Source organism: Callorhinus ursinus, unplaced genomic scaffold (assembly GCF_003265705.2).
Source record: "Callorhinus ursinus isolate GAN/ISIS: 27379988/994484 unplaced genomic scaffold, GSC_fseal_2.0 scaffold2, whole genome shotgun sequence".
NCBI lineage: Eukaryota > Metazoa > Chordata > Mammalia > Carnivora > Otariidae > Callorhinus > Callorhinus ursinus.
The window spans coordinates 76,999,737-77,027,441 of record NW_027397064.1 but is presented as its reverse complement, the minus strand read 5'-3'; the positions used below and the strand labels follow the sequence as shown (position 1 = coordinate 77,027,441).

Here is a 27,705-nt window from a genome sequence, read left to right as displayed (position 1 = left end):
TTTTCTTATTTCCTGTGTTAAGTCAAAATAGTATTGTCATCTTAATCTAGAAATGAGATATTTGCTCTCTTCATCATCTAAGAAGTCATCCATTCCTTTTAATTTTATCTCCAAAATATCCCTTAAATCTATCCTTCCCCTCTGCCCAATTTAAACATCCATGGTTCCTTCCTGGGCAATTAAAATCACCTCTGTCTCCCTCATCTCCAATCTTCTCTTCCACACTGCCAGCACTTTGTTTTCTAAAAGACAGAGCCAAGCATATCAGTACAATGCTAAAGTAAAAATCAAAGACAGAGACAAAATAAGCCTTTGATGTTTTCTTGGCTTACAAAATTATTACTACCCCAGCATAGCATTCAAGAATTTACTTAGCCAGAATCTAACCTCAGTTCCAAACCCCTTTTCTTCAGCCTTCCCACCAAACACAATGGCAAACTCACTGCTCCCTTCACCCCTACCATGCTGCCATACCTCAGGCATTCTTCTCTGTCACCCAGAATGCCCTCTACCCCATCTCTATATGTTGAAATCCTTCCAAGCTTCAAACCACACTTCCCACTGAAATATGTCAAAGACAATATTTTAAACTAGCCCCATACGATTTCTCTAATTGTGAGGATGTTTTTATTTATTCATCAACCAAATATTTGTTGAACACCTAGGATATACCAGGTTCTGTGTTAGGCACTAATGATTCAACAATGAACAAGACAGACTGTGTGTGTGTGTGTGTGTGTACGTGCGTGTGCGTTTGGTTGTATGCAATGAGAGGTAGGAGAGTGAGAAGAGGAGAGTAAGGATGTGTTTTGAAGGGAGGGGGAGGAGTCCTGTTTTGGAGGGCGCTGTGAATTGGCTGGCTCAACATCAAACCCAATCAACAATTCCAGGTACAGACAGAAGCTAATGAGCTAAAATCCACATGCATTATATAGGGTAAGACTGAACTATTATAATCGAAAAAACCAAACAACATTCCAGTGACTTAAAGAAGATTCAAGTTTTTCTCACTCATGTAATCATCCAAAGTGGTCAAATGGACTTTGTTCCACAAAGTCATCCAGGAACCCAGGATGTACCTCTATATCCTTTGGCATTGTCATTTGCTGGGTCAGGTTGAAGCTGGGTCAGGTTTCAGCCAACAATGAAGAGAAAAAATGTGGACAAGCTATGACCATTGCCTTAAGGTATATGTTGTTTCCACTTACCTTCTCTAGGCAAGGACACAGACACACAGCTACATACCACTACAGAGGAGACTGAAAAACATAGTCTAGCCATGTACTCAAAAAGAAGAAAACTGATGATTTTAGTCAACAACAGCATTTTTCATAAAACATTTCGTACAGCCCCTTGTAGTGAGATTTCAGAGTGTCATCTTAGTCTGCACACTGATTCATTTCAGGAAAAGAGCTTTCCATGTTGCTCATACAGAGTATGGCAAAGGCAGCCTGGTTCTGGAACAAGCAACTCTAGCACTGATTTCCTGATTCCACAGGTAGTTTCCTCCTTTGGCAGATTCCTAGCAAAGGCTAAGGTATCATTCTGGAACCAATAGTCATGATGACATCTTTCTGATTGTATCATGAAGTTTCTGATCATGGCAGAGGCAACACCTTGCCTGGCCCAATTCTGTCACATGGATTTGGAAATGCTTCCTGAAATCTCAGCATGGGGATTTTCTTTAGCCCGTGCAGTGGTTTTATAAGTCACATGATACCACATAATAACACCTTGTCTGCTCAGAGAGAATGGATTCTATTTTTGGTAAGTGAACTCTAAGCAAAACACTCTTTTCTTTTAATTTTAGCTTTATTGAGGTATAATTGGAATATAAAATTGTAAGATGTTTAAAGTGTATATTGTGGTGATCTGATATACATATACATTGTGAAAATTCCCCCATCTAGTTAATTAACGCATCTATCACTATATATATATATATGTGTGTGTGTGTGTGTGTATATATATATATATATACACCCACACACACACACATATATGTATAATGTGTGTGTGAGAGAGAGAACATTTAAGTTCTACTCTCTCAGCAAATTTCAATTATCCAATACAGTGTTACATGTGTTTACATGAGATCTTCAGACCTTATTCATCTTATAGCTGAAAGTTTGTACCCTTTTATCAACCTCTCCCTATTTCCCCACCACCAGACCCCGGAAACCATGTTTCTACTCTCTGTTTCTATGAGTTTGACATTTTTTGTTTAAGATTCCAAATATAATAAGTGATACCATGCAGTATTTGTCTTTCTCTGTCTGGTTAACTTCATGAGCAATACACTTTCTATGTTTCCAAAAGCCTGAAATCTCCTTGGAAATCTCTGGCTTACATTTTCATGATGCACATATAATTTACATTGAATTCCAAAGAACATTTACTAAGAGATATGACAGTCTTAGATCCCCAAAGAGTATTCATTTTTCTAATATTTCTAAGATCCTACTCTCAAACATCAATACCGAATTGCGGTTTATTTTGTAGACCCCCAGAAAGATCTGTTATGTCAGAGGCAGGAAGGAAGAATCCAAGGTGCCTAGAGAGTGGGGCCACAGCCAGAGCTCCAGGGCAACTTCCTTTAAATGTATTTAAATATAAATAAAAATGTCATTTTTTTAAAAATATTCATTTATTTGACAGAGAGACAGAGAGAGAGAGCACAAGCAGCAGGGGGGTGAGGGGGACGGCAGGCAGAGGGAGAGGGAGAAGCAGGCTCCCCGCAGAGCAGGGAGCCCGATGTGGGGCTCAATCCCAGGACCCCGGGATCATGACCTGAGCTAAAGGCGGACGCTTAACGACTGAGCCACCCAGGCGCCCCCAAAATGTCATTATTTTACAGGGTGAAGAATTTAGGAGAAAATGGACTGATGTGTGCACTTTACTTTGAAATCCATCAAGAAAATAAAATGGAATGAGGAATGGATAGAAGAATAGATAAATAGATATATGATAAAGCAAGTAAAGTAAATGTTAACAGGATAGATTCCAAGAGGTGTGTATATGGATGCATAATGTCAAATTATTTCAGCTTTGTTGTATGTTTGATACTTTTCATAATAAAATGTTGGAAAAAATATTGTTCATTAAAAGTAATATTCTTCCTTAAAAGAAAGTATGTGCTTCTTGCAATATACAAAGAGTATTAATATATTTTGAAAAAAGTAATAATTTTTTCTCTGATTTATCTACTGCTAACTTAGGATGTATTCGTTCATATTTTTCCTTGTTTATCACAAATATAAAACACTGTGTATTGTGTAAAACTGACGAATCACAGACCTGTATCCCTGAAACAAATAATATATTATATGTTAATAATAAAAAAATAAAAATAATAAATAAATTTTTAAATAAAGGAAAAGAAGATTAGACCAGAGTTTGTCTATAAAGACTTTGTACACGATGGGTTACTCTCATCAAAGGTAGCGGGAAATGGCTTTTCAGGATATAGCACTGTTATTCTCTTTTTTGAAAATGTGGTTATATGGAAACTGCTGATTGTTTAATTAGAATGGAAACTGATATACAGAAAAACACATGAACTGTATCAAGTGTATTAACCTGATATTCATAACCAACACCTGATTGCTTAAAATTGACCAGATTTGAAATTCATTAAAATTTCTTATTAAAAAAATACATAAGTATAAGGATTTAATATCAAATGCGATGATACTGTATTTTATTTTGTAAACTGTTTTTTCACTTTATAAATGCACCATGGATATCTTTCCAAGTCAATTTGTATAGATCTATATCTATTCCTTCCAAAAGATGCATAGTATTCAGAATATGAACTATCTAATTTGTTCAATTATCCAGTTATTAACAATAATTGAGCCTGTCTCCAGTTCTTGGTTGCCAAAAGCAATTTCTTATATGTGTGTCTTTAAATACTGGTATTTCTATATCTAGTAAATAAGCAGAAGTGGAATTGCTGTTCAATGGGCATATATATTTTAAATTTTATTTAGTTCTGTCAGATAACTTTCTAAGAAGGTTGTTTATAGTCTAACCAAGAGTGAATAAAAATCTCTTTTCCCACAGTCTCACCAGCCCTAGAGATGATCACTTCTGGGCATTCTGATGGTGATAATGGGATGTTTTAGGACTTTTTCCAAAAGAAACAAGACTGAAGAATGAAGGTAATTCCAGAATAAATAATTTACTAGAACTACATAGTCTATTAAAGCCAGAACAGGTAAAGGAACTGTGGATTTCTATTAGCAATAATCGCACCTCAGATAAACCTCCGTGGCTAAGATACCGCCACTGCGCAAAGCTAGGAACTGTGGATTTCTAATTTGCAGCGTTACTTCCTTTGTTTGAACACAGCCTGAAGACACTAAGTAAAAGGACTTATGCTGATAGTTCTCATTTTTTATCAAAACAAAAATTTTGTTATCTTTCAGCCAAATTAGTTCTTTTAGTCTCTTAGCTTCCTGATGTTTCAGCTCTATGACCCTAATGGTAGGCAGTATGGTCATATACAAAGCGTAAAATATGAGGGATACTTCAGTGTTTCATCAAGTGGAAAGGGGTAAAAGTCTAACATGTCCTCTCATGCTGCTTCCAGAAATGGGGGCCAAAGTGATGATATTAAACATGGAGAATGGTCATTAAATGCACCATCTGCCTGGAATAGAGCTTCCAAGCTCATTTTACAAATGTAGGCAAATCTCTCCACTTACCTATTTGCATTTTCCTTACATGTAAAATGAACATGTAACATGTACGTGTTACATGTAACATGTAACATGTAACTTCCACATACAAGCAAGCTTATTCTAGGTTTTGAAACAAATTTTAGCCAAGCCTCTAGATAGTAAAACCTTATTTAAAAATAATCTATCCTATGGGGTGTGTGGGTGGCTCAGTTGGTTAAGCGTCTGCCTTCAACTCTCTCATGATCCGGGGATCCTGAGCTCAAGCCCTGCGTCGGCCTCAGCAGGGAGCCTGCTTCACCCTCTCCCTCTGACCCACCCCCCCAGCACTGCTCACTCTCTCTCTCGAATTAAAAAATCTATCCTACAAAGAAAATAAAATGAGAAAAATCAAATACTTTGAAACAAGTCTTGTTACATAGCATGCCTTAGTCTGATTCTGGAATATTTGAGTAATTATGTTGCATTACCCTGCATTATTTATTTTGACAGTATTTTTTTTTCCATAGGATGGAAGCAGCTAGTCAAACACTTCACAGCAAACAGTTAGGCAATTTAAGATATGTACTCTTGCCCCATAAAGTGGTACACAACCATTTCCGACTCATGGATTGAACCACTGAAAGGTGTTATTTGTATAGAACTCCTTATGCTGAAACTTAAAAGGATCTATACTACACCTCTTTTCTTCTCTATATTGGCCAGGAGGGTTTTTTTTTTTTTAATGTGACCTGGTTAGTAAATTTTCCCAATGTCAGAGAAGCAGAGAACCAATAGTAAATAATGGCAGGCCCTAAAAATTAATAATAATGCTAATAATCAAAAGGCAAACTAGTTGTTGAAGACTTTGAATGAATTAAAGTGGAGCAAATAACTCAAATTTTTCAGGTAACTAAGCATGGTTAGGATTGATTGTGGCTGTTCTAAGACTTAGAAAGAAAAAAAAAAGATTCACTTTTCTTTAGGCTATATCTTCAAGTTCTCAGGAACCCCAATGTCTAGGGAGTACTCAGATCTTTCCAAACATCCTGAATCAAGCACTCTGCAAAGAAAGGATAGCAATTTAGCCACAACCAAAACCCTAGGGAATGGATCTTTTTATTTAATCACTAACAAACCTGAAAACTTACATTAATATGGTATTAACTCACTGCATTTTTGGGTCAATGCTCTTCAAGATCATGGTCATTTACTATGTCACTTGTTTCTATGAGGTAGGAATATGTAGACTGGAGCTACCTACAGCTCAGAGTCATTTCTTACCCTTCCTTCAACAAGCACACACACACACACAAACAAGTATTCTGAGAAAGCCCTGGGATAGCCAGTCTATGTCAGCTGTTTTTTTTTATTAAGCTTTTTAATTTTGATTCCAGTATAGTTAACATATAGTGTTATATTAGTTTTAAGTGTACAATATAGTGATTCAAAAATTCTATACCTTATTTCTCAGTGCTCAGTCTTAGGAGAACATATTCACTTTTCTTTGGGTTACCTCTTCAACGTTTTAGGTGTAACATCAAGCTACTAGATTATGAGAAAGAAACCAAGCCAACTAGTTGTCCTGCTTTTCGACTATAGTTAAGGAGATGCAGTCTTCCCAGGATAGCCTTAGTTAAATCTAGCCCTTTGGTTCCTAACTGAGGGTGATTTGGCAATACCCAGAGTCATATTTGGTTATCACAACTGAAGAGAAGGTATACCACTGGCATCTAGTGGGTGGAAGCCAGGGATGCTGCTAACCATCCTATAATGCAGAGGACACCCCCTCTCAACAAAGAATTGTCCAGTCTAACGGTCAGTGTCAGAGGCTGAGAGTGCAGAGTTGAGTGCAGAGGTTGAGAAACGCTGATCTAGCCCACAAGAACTAGAATGTCACTGACAGGTTTAGGGCCAATAACATACTTAACGTCCTCCTTCCCTCCCTCCCTCCCTCCTTTGCTCCAAATATGGGAAACAGACTACTCAGTTACCACTCAGAATGATTCAAAAACTGCAATCACAGCTAACTCCTCTTTAGAAATATGACTAGTTGGCCATTTTTAAATGTCTTAGTATTTGCATTTCTTATGAGTTGAATGATTAAAGAAAAGTGAAAAATGCCAGCTTAAAAAGTCACTTTGGGCCATAACTATTTGAACTGGCCATGTTAATATATTATTGTGCAACTCAATATGTTCAACTTAAGTGTTCCTCAGTTTAAAGTTATTTCAGAAAAAAAAAATCAAGGAAAATGTTCAAACCAACCATGAGAATGGATTTTAGTTTCTTTGTACGCATGTAAAAAATAGAGTAACTTATATTTTTTGAATATGAAGAATCATATAGGAAAATTTTTTATTTGGTTTGATTCTGTGGATTGATTCAACAGGCCAAATGGCAAGAGTAAAAGTCCATGTAAATTTGTGCCAAAGGCAAACACAAGGTATTCTCTGGTCCAGGGAACTTTCCACTTATACTAAAAAATAAAATAGGGACGCCTGGTGGCTCAGCCGTTAAGTGTCTGTCTTCGGCTCGGGTCATGACCCCCGGGGCCTGGATCAAGTTCCGCATCGGGCTCCCTGCTCAGCGGGAAGTCTGCTTCTCCTTCTCCCACTCCCCCTGCTTGTGTTCCTTCTCTAGCTGTCTCTCTCTCTCTGTGTCAAATAAATAAAATCTTTTAAAAATATAAAATAGTTGTAAACATTGACAATTAACATTTGGGACATGGCTCAAATGTGAAAAGGGCATTTCCTCTATATTTATGGAGAGACCGTGTCACCTGAATCCTGCAGATGTGGTCTTTGATATGCTAAACTAAAGTAGAAAAATAATTTACTATCTCAAGAAGCCTGGCTTTTGAGCCAGTTGCCGTACTGTAAAATTCTACCTTGGATGTCAAAAGTTGAAAAGTAATTATTTCTCTCTCTTTACAGTCTTAAATTATATTCCTGCTATTACAGTCTTGAACCACTCCCACAACCATTCAGTACCAGCTACATAATTTTTGGTACCAAGTACAAAATGAAAATATGGGGTTCCTTGTTTAAAACCTTTATTAAGAATTTCAAGATGATGACAAAAGAGCATCAAACCAAGTATGGGGACCTTCTAAGTCAGGAACTTCTGCAACTGCATGTTACCTGGTTATGAAGCCAGCTCGGCTTCCACCCCACCCCAATAGAGTTTGGTGAGGTCAAGTACATAGAAATGCCATTTCCAGCTAGTACCTGGCGGGGCCTCCACATTCACTTAAACAGATTCTACACTGCACAACAAAAGGGCATTCACGTCAGAGGCTGGGGGAACTGCATTCTCTGGAATTGTGTGGCATACCATCTGCATATTCTCATGTACCAGCCCTAAACACCAGTTACACAAACTATACTCTTCTCTATTTTAGCAAAGAAAGTCATAATACATAACTACTACCTTTTTCATCCCCCCAAAATGAGGAAGGATTCAGTTGATCTTTAAATTCAGTGACTCTTCAGTCTTTCCCCTTGTCACTACACAGGGTGTTTTCCATTTATTAAACTTGTTCAAAGACCATAAGAAAATTCCTTGTATTTTTCTCATAAACAGGAGTATAGTTCATGTTTTTCCCAAAGGTTTGAAACATTAATTTTATAGGATTTCCATGACACTATCACCCATTTATAGACTAGTTCTGTCATGACTTACATGTTACTTGAGGAAGCACAAGGGTCAATGGAAGATTTCCCAATGTAGGTCAGAGGGAGTGCCCCATGAACACTGAGCCAGCACAGATTTAGAGAAATAGTAGACCTGAAAGTGATCTAGGAAATTATCTTTTCTCATCTTCTCCTTAGATAGATAAGGAACTGAAAACTGGGCTTGCCACAGGTCTCATAGGTAGATATTGGAAGACTAAAGACTAGATCCCAGATCCCAGGAATCTTGATTTCCAGTATAATCAGACTATAATGTATATGCTTAAATCAGACCCAGCCTGAGAGAAACATGATAAATGCTTCTGTCAACAAGAGAAAAATCAATGTCTTATGAATAATGTTAACTGTGACTCAGATTTGACAGATGACAAGTTAGCAGTTACCCTAGTCAGATCCCGTGAACGCATACTATCACTACAGCACCACTGCTAGGAATGGATGCTGTTTGTCACTGCAGTATATTAGCACCTTTGTTAAGATTCCTTATGTGTTGTCACTGTAAATCCTCTCTCTTCAGGTGTTTATAACAAGCTCATAAGCATTCTGTTCATATTCAGACATCTGAAGCATTAAAAACTCTCAGCAATAAAAAGAATTCAGAAATATTTGCTAATAGTTCAAAACCATCTCTGGCATTTACAACATTTTATCAAACAAGAAAGGGAATGTTTACTGGTCTTAAATTATTTTGCAATATGTTTAAATTTGAAAATCATCACTAAATCCTGAAAGAAACATTTTATTCTTTCTGCATATACAACAACCTGTCAGAATTATTGCCCTCTGAAGTGATTTCACTTTGTCATTGTCTTTCTTTGTCACTTGGAGTGAATATTCCTCTCTCCCATGGTAACAGAGGGGGACACTTCTTATCACCAGAACCAGGCTGTGTGAGTTCTAAATATAAGGAGACAAACCTTCCTTAGAAGCTCATGCTGCCCACTGTCCTAATAATACAGAGCTGATGGTTGTCCTGCCAATTCACTACTTCCTGATATTCTTTGCCTCAAATGAACTATAAGATTCTTTCTTTTGTAAGTATTAAAATTGAATCTCTCACAAAATTTGGCCATCAAATCAATATCAGATACCAAGTAATCTGATACCTCCTAGTTCTAAAAAAGACATTCATGATTTCTATAAAGGTTAGTCCTTCTCTTAAGGTGACATAATTGTAACTTGGTGAGCCAACACTATTTTCAAAAAACACTGCTAAAATAAATAAAATCTTTTTTTAAAAAAATCAAAAAGCACTGCTATAAGATAACATATACAACAGGAACAGTTTCTAAAGCAGTATATCAGATATTTCCTCATGTTAGTATAGACTGTATTATTGTTCCAATTCTTCATCCCTCCTATATCCATACTCTGTCATGTAATTTTGCAATTCTGTCCCTTGACCTTGGACTTGACCATGTGACTTATTTTGGCCAAAGTGATATGAGTAGAGACAGTTTTCCAGTTGCTCTTTCCCACTTTTTTCATTGTCACGAGAAGGGCTTGCTGTGGCTAGTCCATGCGAGGAAGATGAGTGACAGGTGGGAAAAACAGAACCTCCCCAGGTGACCCACAAAGGAATATTGAGAAGCAGTGTGGCCCCAGGCTCTGCTTCTGCAATCTGAAGCTGAGCTGCCCAGCCAAGCCCAGCCTAGATCAGCCGAACTCCCAAAGTCCTAGAGACACATGGGTGATAATGATTCTTGTTTAAAGCCACTGAATTTTGAAGTATGTTCTTATTCAACAATACTTAGCTGATTCATTGGCCTTTCATTGTGAAAACCAGGAACAAGACTAGCTAAAAATATATGTGTTGGACTTCTCCTGGAGTCTAAAACAAGGCCAAAAACAAAAAACAAAAACAAAAACCCTGTCTTAATTTACTATGTTTAGCATCCTCAAATGTAGAGGAAAAAGCTTCTATTGGAAATGACAGTAGATGAAAATGGTCCATATTTGTTGAGTTTGCTGAGAAAAACATGGTTTCCCATCTCTGCTGAAGTAGTAATTTCCAAAGTTTAGATACTCTGGAAATGTCTCTCTAGAGACCAGAGGGTCCTTCCCATTCTGAAAATAGCTCACTTTAGCTAATCTGCATCTGTCACTTAGAATCACAATGCTATTTCCCAAAAATAAGATGTTTGATTCTTATTTAACAAGATGGACAAGGTAGTCAATGGATAACTACTATACTTTCAATTTACTAAATAATGCATATTTTTTATTTTGTTTTGTTTTAATGCATAGAACAGAGGCTAGCAAATTCAAGTTGGGGAAACAGACCTTGGATGCTGAATAGTTCTCATGAATACTGTAAACTTTTGACCCAAATATCAAAGTAATTTCAATTGTACTAATATTTAAATGAATGAAAGAAAAATAAATGGGTTAGGACAATACATTCTTACATCATGTTTGTTGGTTTCCTAAAGCATTTTCTGACTAAAATATAGAAGCTTCCCCACAAGCATAATCTCCCTAATGATTTACAACAGAATCTTGGTCTGAGACTTGCTTTGAGAATGAACTCAGGATGTTTACTCAAAAAAGCAATGGTGCAGAGTAAATAGCTAATGAAGATAGAAATATTATAAATAATTTTAAATATTAAATTAAGTACCTAAAATGGATTGTGCTCTTGGAAACAAATAACTATTTTTCATTTACTTCCCATACAGTAAGCAAAACGGCTGTAGAGGTTTAAAAAAAAAAATCAATGTTTCATTACCTTAAGACCTTGCTGAGGATTGAGAATATTTTTCTGCTGTTGACATCTCATTAAGATTATTTAACAACTAAGCAATCCATTTGCCTCCTTGGTGCTAAAATTGATATATTTTTCAAAATACAGTCCAGAGTTTTCAGAGAAAAACCCATAGATTTTTGACCCAGTGTCAATATCTATCACTGAAAGGTGTGAATAAAATGAAACAATGTGTTGAGTCAAGAAAATACAAAATGTATTAAGCAATAAATAAAGTTTTTCCTTAATGATGCTATTAAAAGTGGCAAAGACATAACGTGAATATTCTTTTATAATGAGATTATTTTTTAAAACCCCACTTTGCATTAATTGGATATTGATAATATATGTATTTTATTTTATAAGCATGAATAGAAAGCATGAGTATTTTCTTTATTGTTATCTTATTTTCACATACAGAGAACAGAGGTATTTCCCAGATTCTTTGAAACAGAAAACAAGATTTCTTTGTTCATTTTTTATATAAATTCAGGCTCACAGAAAAATTGTTAAGAATAGTACCCAGGGGTGCCTGGGTGGCTCAGTCATTAAGCATCTGCCTTTGGCTCAGGTCATGATCCCAGAGTCCTGGGATCGAGCCCCGCATCGGGCTCCCTGCTCTGCAGGAAGCCTGCTTCTCCCTCTCCCACTCCCCCTGCTTGTGTTCCCTCTCTCGCTGTGTCTCTCTCTGTCAAATAAATAAATAAAATCTTAAAAAAAAAGAAGAAGAAGAATACCCAGAATTAGAATTCCTATGTACCCTTCATCCAGATAGTATAAATGTTAACATTTTACCATATCTACTTTATCACCCCAACTCTTAATCTATGTATTAGAACTGCTTCAGGGCAGACAAGATACTGTATATACCCTGAAATATTTCAATGTGTATGTCCCTAAAACAAGACTGTTGTCTTATATTGTCACAGTACAATTATCAATGTCAGGACATTAACATCAATAAAATATTATCAGATAATCTATAGAACTCATTCAATTTCACCAATTATCTCAACAATGTTGCTTATAACAAAAGAAAATCTCAGTTTATGTGTTATATTTAGTTGTAATGTTTATTTCATTTCATGGATATTTTCAAAAAGTACAGTCTCGTGATTTTGTTGAATGCCCCTCAAATTGGGTTTGTCTAATGGTTCTCCATGATTAGATTCAAAACATGCATTTTGGGGCCAGAATATCATAGAAGTGATGTTTTGTTCTTTTAAGTACAACATATAAAGATGCACATGATGTCAACTTGTCTCACTGCTGGTGATGTTAATTTTGCTCATTTGCTTCAGGTAGTATCTGTTGAGTTCCTCACTGTAAAGTTACTATTTTTGGCCTTTTAATTAATAAGTATCTTGAGTGGGGGTGTTGCCTGGGTGGCTCAGTTGGTGAAGTGTCTGATTCTTGATTTCCGCTCAGGTCATGATCTCAGGGTCCTGAGATTGAGCCCCGCTGAGCGTGGAGCCTGCTTGAGATACTTTTTCTCTCTCTCCCTCTACCCCTTCCCTTTTGCTCACACACATGCATGGGAGGTCTTTAAAAAAAAATAAAATAAGTATCTTGTGGAAACATAGGTTGAGGCTCCGTAAATATCCTAGTACTTTTCACACTTTCAACCACTAGTTAGTAACAATTGCTTCTTTTAAAGATTTTATTTATTTATTTTGAGAGGGAGAACCCTTGCAAGCAGGGGGAGGGGCAGAGGCAGAGGAAGAGACAGAATCTCAAGCAGACTGCACTGAGTGCAGAGCCCCATGTGGGGCTCAATCTCACGACCCTGAGATCATGACCTGAGCTGAAACCAAGAATTAGCTGCTCAATGACAAAACCACCCAGGCACCCCAGTATCAACTGATTTTTGACTGAATCAGATATTATTATGAAGATTGACAAACAGTGACTTTTGAAATTCCATCCCACTCATTGGCTGGCTTTCTACTGTTAGATCTTTTCCTTTTTCTCCGTGTGTGTGTGTGTGTGTGTGTGTGTGTGTGTGTGTGTGTGTGTTTCTTTGTGGGAGTCATGAATTCTTATTTTATTCAGTGGGTTATAATGCTTACCTATCATTATTTAGATGACCAGATGGTCCCAGATTTGGTCTTAGTGAGCCACTTCATGTTGGTTCCCCTATCCTTATTTCTCAGAGAACTTTATTTTATGGCACTCACAAAAAAATGTCCCTTCCCTAGAACTAGCCATTTCTCTAAGGAGCCCTGGTTCCTATTAGTGTAGTATTTAGAAAGCAAGATTTGGCCTGTAGGTGGGTCATTACTTCTAGGCACTCTCAGCAGAGAGAGCTAAGAAAAAACTTAAAACACCCATGCATGCCCACATCCACATCTATTTCTCTATCTACCTTTTTATCTCAGCATTTCTCATCCTCAAGATATTGACATTTTGGATCCGATAATTCTTTGCTGGGAGAAGTGGGGGGAGCAGTGCTGTCCTCTGCATTATAGGATGTTTAATAGCACCCCTAGCTCTTCACTAGATGCCAGTGACGTATCTCGCTTCCCAGATGTGAAAACCAAAATGGCTGGAGGTTGGTAGAGGGAATTGATTTCAAACGACACAAGAGAACTTTTTAAGATTATATCTTGATTGTGGTGGTAGCTCTAAAGTTCTCAAAAGTTGACAAACTATACTTTTGGAGGGTAGAATTTTCCATCTGAAAATTACATAACCATAAACATGAGTTAAAATGAATCTCTGGTTACTGCTTTAATATCTAGATAAGTAAATTGAGGCTAAACAAGTCTAAATGGTCTGTTAGAAACCACCCTGGGCGGGGGGGGGGGGGGGATGGCAGTGGCAAGGCTTCAGTCGAGATCACTGAACCCTCATCTGAAGCTTGTTCATGATGTTACATGTTTTTCCTCTGATACAAGCACATTTATGACCTTTCTTCACAAACAATGTAATATGAAGAGGATTTAGCCTTGAATTGTGTCCTTCCACTGGAGTCATATTAGGTTCAGTAGACCAATAGGTAGAAGTTGTAGCAAATCAGACTTTTAGCTCAACATAAAAAACTACTTAAACAATGAGGCCTTCCTGAAACAAGCTGCTTATTGATAGTGACCAAGTAAAAGCCAACAAGCTAGAGAAAGTAGAACAGGGGAAGCGACGGAGGAGCTAGATTAGGCGCACAGTGGCAGCAGCTTGTCTCTAAGGGTCCAGCCATCACTCCTACTTTATAAAGAGGTAGAAGACATGTATTGCCCCGATAATGTGAAAAGTACAGCTATAAGGCCTGTGAATGTTGCAAAGATGAAAAAGACATAACCACCACCTTGAAGTTGATTATGATAAAATGTTAGAGTCTATACCTGCAGAAAGTGGTTGTACATGTGATGTTCTAAAAGCAAATACACAGCATAATAGAGTTAAATACACTTCTTTATATAGCCCAGATAAGGAAAAATAAAGATTACTACCATCTCAATCAACAATATAAAACACTTGGTGCAAACTGTGATAGACACTAAGAAAAATCTACAAATAATGTGTACTGATTAAAATTAAGCTAATTTAATTAATCAGAGATGGAATATAAAGCTTTTTCTCACTATTTATGGATTTCAATTTAAATCATTATGTTGGGGTGGTGGGAGTAGGTGGTTTGAGCCTTTTTGGTATGGCAAGAAAGTATTTTAATTTTAAAGCCTGTAGGATAAAGAAATGCAGCTAATTGCTGTATATACAAGAGGTAGGCTAAACATCCACTGGGCTGGGACTCAATTAAAGCCCCTGAACTCAAGGACAGAATTTAGTCCAGATCATTTGAAAATAACAGCATCCTCTCTCATAATTATAAGATCAATGACTGACAAGATAATTAGTATATCTGGTAATTAAGGTAACAGCTTTTACAGACCTAATTAGAGTATATTCTGTTGCTTGGAATACATGCCAAAGGTGTTAAACTAATCTTCTGTACTTAAAGATGATAGCTGAGTCTTAGGAAACTAATATGTATAAGCTGTATTCCTCACTTCATAAACAGTGGTAGGCAATGAATAAATCAATACTAATTATGATTATAGTTTTAGAGCATGGTAAGAGCAAAGCAACTATCCTTTCAGGAAAAGCATCAGTTTGAATACCTAAAACCCCATCAACTATCTGACTCTGTGTCACTAATATCCTTTCAATCTAACTTTTAGATGTGTATTAGAGATAAGCTCAGGATACTTACAAATCACAAAGCTAGTCTGGTCACCATCCAAAACATCTGTCTATGGCAGCTTGGTCTCAGAATTGTACAGGCCTAGTTTGAAGTCTGTGCTATGAGATGTAGACCTTTGACAACTTTTACAGTAAGTATCTTGCTTTGCTTGCACACCTTGTCTTTGGGTCATAGTGCCTTCATTTTCTTTGGAGAGTCCTCCAACCCTGATAGCATACAGTCTGGGTGGGACTGTAGAATTTATATTCCAACCTTGCCTGTCATAGACTGAGTTCAAGGCCAAGATGGTCAATACCTATACGCCACATGTCTAAGAATGAGAATGTGAGCCAGGCAAGGACAAGAAGAGTACTCTCCATGGCTGATATAATTGCTAAGTCAGTGATGGTCATTTTTGTTACTGAGCCAGCCTACACATGAGAGTTAAGCCACCAAAAGAAAGCAGAGCTGAGGCTCTACATGTAGAGAGATACAGAAAGAACTCTAATAACATTGCTTAAATTTCAAAACTGTGTGTGCCAAAAAGCCAGATTCATCCATCAAAACTCCTAGTAAAAAGATCAAAATACTCATTTGCTTAAGCAAGCAACAAGAGAATCTTGACTGATACAACCTGCCTAGTATTTTTATGCTTTGGTTTCCTAGTATATAAAATTGAAAATGAAAGTTATTGTTTCACAGAATTATTGAAATTAAAACAATTGTTGTTTTACTGCTTTTAATATTTGTGGTGACCCTATGAAATAAGTGTTAATTTTATCTCCATTTTACAGATGTGGAAAGTTAAGCTTGGAGAAGTTAAGGAATTTGCCCAAGGTCATTTATTAGTCAGGATAATCAGCATTAATTAATGTAAAAATATCTCTAAACGTCCTATAATGAAGGTGCCTTTCTTTCCTATACTAGAAGAAATAGATAATCTAAACAGGCCTATATTTGTTAAAGAGATTTAATTAATAATAACTTTCCAACACATTAGAAATCATCAGACCCAAATGGTTTCAAAGGTGAATGCTACCAAACATTTAAGGAAGAAATTATATCTATTCTCTACAATCTCTTTGAAAGGATGGAAACAGAAAGAATATTTCTTAATTCATTCTATGAGGGCAGATTATCTTAATACCAAACCAGAAAAAGAAATTGCAAGAAAACTCAGACCAAAATCTCTCATGAAAACAGGTGCAAAAGTCCTCAACAAAATATTAGAAAACTGAATACAAGAAGGTATAAAAAGAATTATACACCATGACCAAATGGGATTTATCCCAAGGATGCAAGCAGGTACAATGTTCAAAAATCAATTAACATAATCCATTATTTCAACAGGCTAAATAAGAAAAATCACATTATTATATCAACAGATGCAAAAACAGCATCTGACAAAATATAACACCTATTCATGACAAAAACACTTGGCACACTAGAATAGAAACTTGCTCAATTTGATAAAGAACATCTACAAAAAATCTACAGCTAACATTATACTTAATGGTGAGAACCTAGAAGTTTTCCTTCTATGAAGGAAATGGAAGGTTGGATGTCCTCGCTAATGAAATAAGACAAGAAAAGGAAATAAAAGGTATATAGACTGGGAAAGAAGAAATAAAACTCTCTTTGTTCACAAATGACATGATTGCCTAACTAGAAACTCCAAAAGAATCAATAAAAAAGCCTCTTGGAACTAATAAGAAATTAGTTGCAAGGTTGCAGGATACAAAGTTAATATATAAAAATCAACTGCTTTCCTATATACCAACAAATGACATTTAAAATTTAAAACAATTCCGTTTGCATTAGCACCCCCAAAAGAAAATACTTAGGTATTTCTAACAAAATACAAGATCTATATGAGGAAAACTACAAAACTCTGATAAATGAGAGAGGGGAGGAGAAAGATGGCGGAAGAGTAGGGGACCTCGTTGCATCTGGTCCCTTGAATTTAGCAAGATAACTATCAAATCATTCTGAACACCCATGAATTCAACCTGAGATGTAAGAAAAGAATATCTGGAATTTTACAAGTAGAAAAGCAAACATTTTCTGCAAGACAAGAAGTGCAGAGAAATGAATCTGAGGGGATAAGGGGGAGGGAGCCTAAGTAAGCCAGTTACTGGAAAGTAATATAGCCCTAGAGTGCAAAATCAGAACTCAGAAATCTGCTCTAATGAGAGACATCCCTGCCTGAAAGGTGCTCAGGTGGTGAAAAGGGGCAGAATTCTAGGTGGGACATCGTGATCCCCAGAGTCACAGAAATAATGGGGGTGACTGAGCCAGTAAAGTTCCCAAGCATTGAAGTGGGGAAACTGGTTACAGTCAGCAAGCCCAGGAGGGGGCTCTCAGCTCGGTTTGCCATAAACCTTGATCGGGTGACTGCTTTCCGTGTGGGAACCGTGCAAAGGACAGGAACGTGGGGCCTCTCCACCTTCCCCTGGGAGGAAGGGAGTGGGTGCTCACAGGACCAGGAAACAGCTCTCAGGGCAGGGGCCCTGTAAAGGACAGTAATGGTTGATCCTCTGCCTTCCCCCAGGGGGCGCGGATTGGGTGCACACACAGTTCTACCACCGCTCTCCCCGCCAGGGCCCCACAAAGTGCAGTAACTCAGGACTTCCCGCCTTCTGCCAGGAAAATCAGTGAGGGTGCACACTGCGGGTGTTTGCAGAGCCTGGCACACACAAAAGTGAAGACTGTCTATCCTTGAGGGTTTACTGAAGAGAAAGGACCACAAACTTTTGGCTCTGGAGCTAGAGATCGAGGAGTGGCCATTTTAATTTTGATCCTCTAAAAAGGGATAGAAAGCCTTCAGGGACAAAAGCCACACAGAGGACAACCTAACACTGAGCCTGGCCCTCTGGAAAGGGGCAGTGCAACTTTGCCCAGGCAAAGACACATGAGAGGCAGGGCAGCAGGCCCCTCCCCAAGAAGACCAACTGGAAGAACAGGTGCACAGCAAGTTTATGGACCATATAAGACTGTAAAACTCCAGCGCTAGGGGAAAATAGTATATAGAATTCATAGAACTGAAGTTTTTTCTCATGATTTATCTTTCAGTTTAAAATTGTCCATTTCTCTTTTTTTCCCTTTTCAACTAGTTTCTTCTTTTATCAATCCCTTGTTTTTAAGTCTTTTTTTAACTTTCATTTTTTACATTTACATTTTATAGATATATTCTTCATTTTTGGCTTCCTTTCACTCTATTCAATTTTATTTTTGTATATATATATATATATATATATATATATATATATATATAAAGTTTTCCTTTCTTTACAATTTTAGGATTTAGTGTCTTCTAATACACAGACAAAAATACACTCAGGAACAAGTGGATCACCCTCTTTTGTCCACCCTGTGAGATTATATTCTCTCTTTTTCCATATTTTTTTATTTTGCTTTTCTTTTTTGGTTTCTGACCTCTTTGGATTTATCTAGTATGTATTTTGCTTGGGTTGTGGTTGAAATTTTTGATCTGTTCACTCATTCATCCATTCTTCTCTGGGCCAAATGACCAGAAGGAAGAATTCAGAACAAAAGAAAGAACCAGAGGTAATACTCTCTGCCACAGATCTAATCGATATGGATATAAGTAAAATGTCGGAGATGGAATTCAGGATAACAATTAAAGTTATTAGTTGGGCTTGAAAAAAGCATAAAAGACATGAGAATATCTTAGTACAAAAATGAGATCTAATCAGGCTGAAATTAAAAATGTTCTGAGATGCAGTCTAAATTGGATGCTTTAACTATGAGGATAAATGAGGCAGAAGAGAGAGTAAGTGACATAAAAGACAAGATGATGGAAAGGAAGGAAGTTGAGAAAAAGAGAGAAAAAAAACTAATAGACCATGAGGGGAGGCTTCAAGAAGTCAGCAATGCCATAAAATGAAACAATATCAGAATTATTGGGGTTCCCAAGGGATACGAAAAAGAGAGAGGGCCAGAAGGTATATTTGAGCAACCATAGCTAAGAACTTCCCTAATCTGGGGAAGGAAACAGGCATTCAGGTCCAAGAGGTAGAGAGGACCCCTCCTAAAATCAGTAAAAATAGATCAACACCCCAACATATAATAATGAAGCTTGCAAATTTCAGAGATAAAGAGGAAATCCTGAAAGCAGCTCAAGACAAGAGGTTCCTTACCTAGAGGGCAAGAACACTGAATTGGCAGCAGACCTATCCACAGAGACCTGGGAAGCCAGAAAAGGATAGCAGGATATATTCAGGGTACTAAATGAGAAAAATATGCAGCCAAGAATACTTTATCCGTCAAAGCTGTCATTCAAAATGGAAGGAGAGATGAAGAGCTTCCAGGACAGACAGAAATTGAAAGAATATGTGACAACCAAGCCAGCCCTGCAAGAAACATTAAGGGGGATCCTGTAAGTGAAGAGAGAGCCCAAGAGTAACATAGACCAGAAGGAAACAGAGACAATCTACAGAAACAGGGACTTCCCAGGTAATACAATGGCACTAAATTCATATCTTTCAATAGTTACTCTGAATGTAAATGGGCTAAATGCTCCAATCAAAAGACACTGGGTATCAGATTGGATAAAAAAGCAAACCCCATCCATATGTTGTCTACAAGAGACTCATCTTAGATCTAAAATCACGTCCAGACTGAAAGTGAGGGGGTGAAGAATGATTCACCATGCTAATGGAACTCAAAAGAAAGCTGGGGTAGCAATCTTCATATCAGATAAATTAGATTTTAAACCAAAGACTGTAATAAGAGATGAAGAGGGACACTATGTCATACTTAAAAGGTCTACCCAACAAGAAAATCTAACAATTATAAATATTTATGCTCCTAATTTGGGAGCAGCCAATTATATCAACCAATTAATAACCGAAATAAAGAAACACATTGATAATAATACATTAATAGTAGGGGACTTCAACACCCCATTCACAGCAATGGACAGATCATCTAAGCAGAAGACCAACAAGGAAACAAGGGCTTTGAATGACACACTGGACCAGATGGACTTCACAAATATATACAGAGAGCATTCCATCCTAAAGCAACAGAATGCAAATTCTGCTGGAGTGCACATGAAACTTTCTCCAGAATAGATTGTATACTGGGTCACAAATCAGGTCCCAACTGATACCAAAAGATTGGGATTATTCCTTGCATAATTTCAGACCACAGTGCTTTGAAACTTCAACTCAATCACAAGAGGAAATTTGGAAGGAACTCGAACACTTGGAGGTTAAAGTGCATCCTACTAAAGAATGAGTGGATCAATCGGAAATTAAAGAAGAATTAAAAAAATTCATGGAAACTAATGAAACTGAAAACACAACTATTCAAAACCTTTGGAATACAGCAAAGGTGGTCCTAAGACGGAAGTACATTGTAATATAAGCCTCTCTCAAAAAATTAGAAAAATCTCAAATATACAAGCTAACCTTACACCTAAAGGAGCTGGAGAAAGAACAGCAAATAAAGCCTAAACCAAGCAGGAGAAGAGAAATAATAAAGGTTAGAGCAGAAATCAATGAAAAAGAAACCAGAAGAACAGTAGAACAGGTCAATGAAACTAGAAGCTGGTTCTTTGAAAGAATTAGTAAGATCAATAACCCTCTGGAGAGACTTATCCAAAAGAAAAGAGAAAGACCCAAATTAATAAAATCATGAATGAAAGGGGAGAGATCATGACCAACATCCAAGAAATACAGACACTTTTAAGAACATATTATGAGCAACTATATGCCAACAAATTAGGCAATCTGGAAGAAATGAATGCATTCCTGGAAACTTATAGACTACCAAGACTGAAACAGGAAGAGGTAGAAAATATGAGCAGACCAATAACCAGCAAGGAAACTGAAGCAGTAATCAAAACCTCCCAAAAAAACAAGAGCTCAGGGCCAGATGGCTTCCCAGATGAATGCTACCAAACACTTAAAGAAGAAGAAATAATACCTATTCTACTGAAGATGTTTCAAAAGTAGAAATGGAAGAAAAATTTTCAAACTCGTTCTATGAGGTCAGCATTACCTTGATCCCTAAACCAAAGACCCCATCAAAAAGGACAATTATAGACCAATATCCGTGATGAGCATGGATGTCAAAATACAAGATACTAGCCAATAGGGACTCAACAGTACATTAAAAGGATTATTCACCACGACCAAGTGGAATTTATTCCTGGGCTGCAAGGTTGGTTCAACATTCACAATCAATCAATGTGATAGATCCATTAATAAAAGAAAAGACAAAAACCATATGATCCTCTCAATTGATGCAGAAAAAGCATTTGACAAAGTACAGCATTCTTTCTTGATTAAAACCCTCCCCAGTGTAGGGATAGGGGGAACATACCTCGATATCATAAAACCCATCTACCAAAAGCCCACAGTGAATAACATTCTCAATGGGGAAAAACTGAGAGATTTTCCCCTAAGGTCATGAATATGACAGGGATGCCTGCTCTCACCACTGTTGTTCAACATAGTACTAGAAGTCCTAGCATCAGCAATCAGATAACAAAAAGAAATAAAAGGCATCCAAATTGGCAACAAAGTTGGAGAACTAACACTACCTGACTTTAAGACTTAGTATAAAGTTATAATAATCAGTAAAAAACAGTATTAGTGAAAGAAAAAATTGATGAATGGAACGAGACAGATGATTCACATAAAGATAGTAAACTGATGGGTTGCCTCTTGATGAGGCTGAGTAATATTCCGTTGTATATATGGACCACATCTTCTTTATCCATTCGTCTGTTGAAGGGCATCTCGGCTCTTTCCACAGTTTGGCTATTGTGGACATTGCTGCTGTGAACATTGGGGTGCATATGGCCCTTCTTTTCACTACATCTGTGTCTTCGGGGTAAATACCCAGTAGTGCAATTGCTGGGTCATATGGCTCAGTCGTTAAGCGCCTGCCTTCGGCTCAGGTCATGATCCCGGGGCCCTGGGATCAAGTCCCACTTCGGGCTCCCTGCCAGGCGGGAAGCCTGCTTCTCCCTCTCCCGCTCCCCCTGCTTGGGTTCCTGCTCTCATTGTCTCTGTCTCTGTCAAATAAATAAATAAAAAGTCTTAAAAAATAAAAATAAAAATTTAGAAATTTTTTTATTTTTTTTGAAATATTCTTTACAGGACTTTTTTTTCTGGGACTCCAATTTTTTGTGAGTCTGCTCTTCACTACTTTTTCTTTTGATTATCGGTGATATTTTCCTGCTTTCCTGAATGTTTCATATGTTTTACTTGAGTTCTAGGCATTGTGTTTAAAAGAATAGAGGCTGAAATATGATTATTTTTTGCTTTTATTTTCTAGAGAATTTAAGCCTTTTTCTCTGTTTGGCAATTGGAAGAAGTGGATAAGGATTTAGATTTTTTTCAAAGTCTGGGTGAGCTGAGGCTGAGCCATAGAGCATCAGCTAGACTGAGTTCACCTTTGGTTAACCCTTTCTGCACTCTCCTATTCCACTGTCGTTAAGGCCTGACCATGATTTTCCTGACAGCATTTGAGCTAGATGGGGTGGACCAAGCAGCTTTGGCTTATGTTTAGATTCAATATCCCATTGGTTCTATTTCTCTAGAGAACTGTAATACAATGGCAAAAGGGATTTTTGCAGATGTAATTAAGTTTATAATCAGTTGACTTTGGCTAATCAAAAGGGAAATCTATCTAGGTGAGCCTGACCTAATTACATGAGCACTTTAAAAGCAGAGTTTTCTCTAGTGAGCAGTGGAGGAGGAAGTCAGATTTCTGGCATAAGAAGGAGTTGAAACAAGGTTCTTGGCTTGAAGATAGAAGGGGCCTCGTGGAAAGGACCTGAGAGAAGCCTCTAGATGCTGTGAATAGTTCCCAGCTGACAATCGGCAAGGACATAGGGACCTCAGTCCAATAGCTGCAGGAAATGTAATCCTGCCAACAAGAATAAGCTTGAAAGCAGATTCTCCCCCTGTAGCCTCAGAACAAGAACTCAGCTCTGCCAACATTTTGATTTTGATCTTACAAGATCCTGGGCAGAGAATTCAGCCTTTCTGCCCTGGGCTACTCACATAGAAGACTGTGAGCTAATGAATGGATGTTGTTTTAAGCCACTAAGTGTGTGACAATTTGTTATACAGCAATAGAAAACTAATATAGCCAAGACATAAAAATGAACTACACTACCAAGGATAAAGGTGGTTTGGGTAATGGCCACCTGCTTGGTCTGAATACATATAGTACTACAAATTCCACATTTCAAAAAATAATAATCTCTCTTGTTTACTATTCAAAAGTCAGTTGATGGGATGATCTAAAAAAGTATCCTGACCACATGCTGTCTAAAAAAAGCTTCTCACAAATCTCTACATGCCTTTTTTTATTCTCACACATATACATTTAAATTTATAATCAGCAGCATAAAATGTCAAGAATCTAGAGTGACACTGGCTGTCTAAGGGGTATTGAAACCAGAGTAGTGGAAATTGCCCCTCAGGAGCTGAAGATGCAAAAGGTAAACTTGTTGGTACATGATGGTAACTTATTTGAAGTTCACTCACAGAAACTGTGAATCTTTTTTATAAAGATTAAAAGAATCTGGTTCTTCGGGACAAAGTTGACATCTGCTAGTACATATGTATTCTGCACAGGTGTCAGAGTATTGTAAATTCGACATCTGCCTTCACTGTATTGAACAACCTGGTTTTAGCTAAATTGTTTTACAAGAAGATCCTTATTGAAAACCCAGGAGCAGAGAGTCATTTTTTTTTTTTAACATTTTAAAAGCATGTTTCCTTCTTAACATCAGGCTGTAGCTGTAAACAGTGGTCTGAAAAAAACAAATGCCCTCCTCAGAGCCCTTGTTCGCATAACTCTGTTTACCTAACTGTTCTCAACCTGCCACCAAGACAGCCGGCTGATTATGGATGGGGACAAGAACAAAGGTTTTGGAGTCCACAATATATAAGTATACATGCCAACTTTACCACTTATCAGTTGAATAAATAACACCTCTGCACCTCAGTTTTCTCATTTAAGAAGTTCCTTTTAGAGCCAAGATGAGGATTAAAATCAGTCCAGAGTTTCACTGTTCTAATCTAATTCATAGTACCTATTTTTGTTAGTATTTTTTTCTGAAATCGAATTGTTTTGATCTCTCCAGCTCATTCCAAGTTTCACCAAAAAATTCTTCAATTGCACTTACAAAATTTTTTCTCTTGCTGTTATTTATTCAGAACCTGTTGCTTTTGTCAATCGTTCTTTTGCCTCATTATCAAGGAATGAACACTAAATTCACCCGTATGAGTTAAGGACACTTTCTATAAGGAAGACCTAGTAGCTTAAAGTAAATTTGAAAAGGTATTTTAAATTTAATCCTCTAGTTGTAATGGGGATATTTAGCATTTTCAGTAAAGGTTTTATTGGTCCAGACCAGAGGGACCATATTGTAACTTTTCTGTATTTCAGTTGCTGTAACCACTTTATCCCAAATTCTGTTCAATGGTAATCTCTATTATAATGATATGGTAGTATTCATTTCCCAGGTTTTACTATGTCCAGCAAATATCCTTTTTACGCATGAAAACCATACTCACCAAGCTCTACTTAATGAGTCTAAACTAGGCCATTCAGTATTTTATAAATTCAAGGCAAGACTCTATTATTTATTCCAAATGTGACGGCATAGCTTTAGAGGTGGGCAGCCTCCACACAAGTAATCTGCTGATTAGTAAGAGTATGCATATCAGAAGCCAGCAAACTCCAATTTGCATTGAATGCCAGCCACATAACAACTTATCAGAGAAGGCCAGTTACGAAGGGTAAAGAAATATCCCTTCCGTAATTATGAGCGTGTGTATGCCAGTGTGAACCTGCATCAGTATGACCGCGCATTCTGGGATAATAAGTTAATGCTATTAAGATTCATTACATATTCCTAATATGCATACCAATGCTTCTTAGCAGTAATATGTTAGATCCCAAGCTCCAAGTCTGTGCTGACGAACTCTGGTGAGAATGGAAAGAGGTCCAGCCAGGAATGCCAGTAGATGTCCTAATAAGGTTTTGCAACATTTTGGGAAAGATACTTTTGGTGATTGTACATACTACTAATTCAGTATTAACATCAGGTAATCTTAATTTTCATTAAAAAAATAACTTTCCTGTTTTGGATGTAGACATCTAAGTTATTTGTAAGAATATAAGGACAATTGATGTTAAGTGAAGATCTAATTGGTGAGGGCCTACTTTGGCTTCAGACCTATTTTATTGGGCTAAAATTTAAATTTGAATGACATTAGGTGGCACTTGCACTGCCTGAGGCCTATTGATTTTTTTTTTAATTTTATTTATTTATTTGAGAGAGCGAAACAGAAAGTGACAGAAATAGTGAGAGAGAGCACAAGTAGGGAGGAGAGGGAGAAGCGGGCTTCCCGCCGAGCCGGGAGCCCGATGCGGGGCTCGATCCCAGGGTCCTGGCATCATGACCAAAGCCGAAGGCAGACGCTCAATTGACTGAGCCACCCAGGTGCCCCTGGCCTATTGCTTTTATACTGGATTTATTCATTTACATTTTCTGACTGGACGCTGAAGGCAGTTGAGCTTGATGCACCAGTTCTAAATGAAGATCTATTTGAGAAGCCAAACGTTTTCTTAAGAGACAGACCGGGCAAGTGAATGGGACTCTGGATCTTTTGCTTACTTGTTTATGTCAGACTCTGAAAAAACACAAACATGGAATCCTTTTGACATGGGAGACTACAACAAAATGGGAAATGTCTTGATTTGGGAGATAGGAAGTAGTGTTTCATTCATCTAATCATTTAATCATTCAGTAATTCAGATGACCAATATGTATGACCCTGCCCTTGTTTTTTGCAAACAACTCCCAAGCTTTATTATAAACAGACTGTGGCTCCCCAGCAAAGGAACGCCACAGACTGGCGAGAGTGGTGGCTGGGCTGAAGCTTCACGCCCGCAGAGGCTCCGGGCGGCAGGGCACAGGCTTCGGTTGAGGCAGGTCTGGCATCGTGGGTGGACGGGCAGACACGTCTGCTGGCCGAGACCCACCAACAGTCCGTTGATCTCCCTCCACAGCTCTCTGTGAAGGTGAGAGGTCAGGGGAGATAGCAGAAGCCCCGCCAGCCCCCACCCTGTCGCACCAGGGCAGCCACTCTTCCTGGGCAGCTGGAGTCTTCTCCGGGGACTTGGTTGCTGCTTGGTCGACCCAAGTCTGTTGGCAATTCTGTGCACGTGCGTGTCCACAGCAATGTCGCACACGGCGCCCTAGGCCACCGCCATGGCCAAGGGTGCCATCTTGGGCCCAGTGCCCCTCCCTGCCATAGCGCTGCTGCAACATAGCACTGGTCTGCTTGATGTACTTTACCTTGTTCCTCCAGAAGCCTACGGGGTAGATGAACGTGCCCAGCATGCTGTCATCTGCCTGCAGGATGCTGTCCACTGTCAGGCCCCGAGCTGGTCTTCGGTTTGACTGGAGAGTATCAGTGACAGCAGCACCTGGTACCTCCACCCCTTTGGGGGGTACACTGGGATCATAGTGGTGCTCAGTCCCCAGCTGGTCCACAGGTGCGTCCTTCCCACTCCTCATGGTGCGAGTGTTTGCCCACTGCTGCCACCAGTCCAGGGTACCCGGACTGCCCACAGGGTACCATTATTGGCATACACCAATGAACAGGATAATAATATTGATCTCCTAAGACTGTTACAAGGATTCAATTTGATAACGTGTCTGTACTGGGTACAAATCTTCTTTTCAGATGCCCTCGACTGCCTCCATTTGTCTTTCTCTTGGTCAGCCCCTCACTGAGCTGCACAGCCTCTTTATGGTTGGGTGAAATCCATACCCTAGGGATCTAGCTTGCTGAATGGACACCAGGCTGCTGGATAAGCCCACCTGGAAGTGTGAGAACCTGAGCTTCCTGTAGAGTAAATTTCACCACTGAGAAATGATATGTGAAATGAGACGAGGCAGATAAATTCCTCCTCTTTCTCTCTTCATGGACTGCTTCTGGCCCCCAAAGCCTATTTTGTATCTCCACATTAAAAGGAATTGCAATAGGTAATTTCTAAATGAGCCAAACATCTCTAAAATTCTATAATTTTATGATTCCCTTTGGACTGAATAGGCTTCTTCAGAGGGGAGAAAGGAATACTTTTATGCCAAAAGTATAGTGCTAGGCCCTGAGCAATTTACTTTATATACATTATTTAGTTTTTATAAATGCCCTGGAAGGCAGGAATTATTTTCTCTAATACTGAAGAAACTAAGGCACAAGAGAGTAATAAATTGTCAAGTACGCACAGCTACTAAGAGGCAAGCAAAGGTGAAAAGCCATCTGCCAGGTCCAAAGCCCAAGATCTCTCACTGAGCATGTTGTTTCACTTTTTAAATTTTAATCTCCTTCCCCTACTCTTCTTTCCTCCATAAAAAAAATCTAT

General features: G+C 38.1%; 1 non-coding gene and 1 pseudogene across 1 annotated transcript; both read right to left on the bottom strand.

The window, feature by feature from the left end:
• Positions 1–26,854, bottom strand: part of LOC112810682 (endonuclease III-like protein 1) — a 114,415-nt pseudogene extending 87,561 nt beyond the window's left edge.
• Positions 4,167–4,302, bottom strand: LOC112813190 (U4 spliceosomal RNA). The gene has a single exon (XR_003205465.1). It is a non-coding gene; the product is annotated as a U4 spliceosomal RNA (small nuclear RNA).
• Positions 26,855–27,705: the final 851 nt, after the last annotated feature.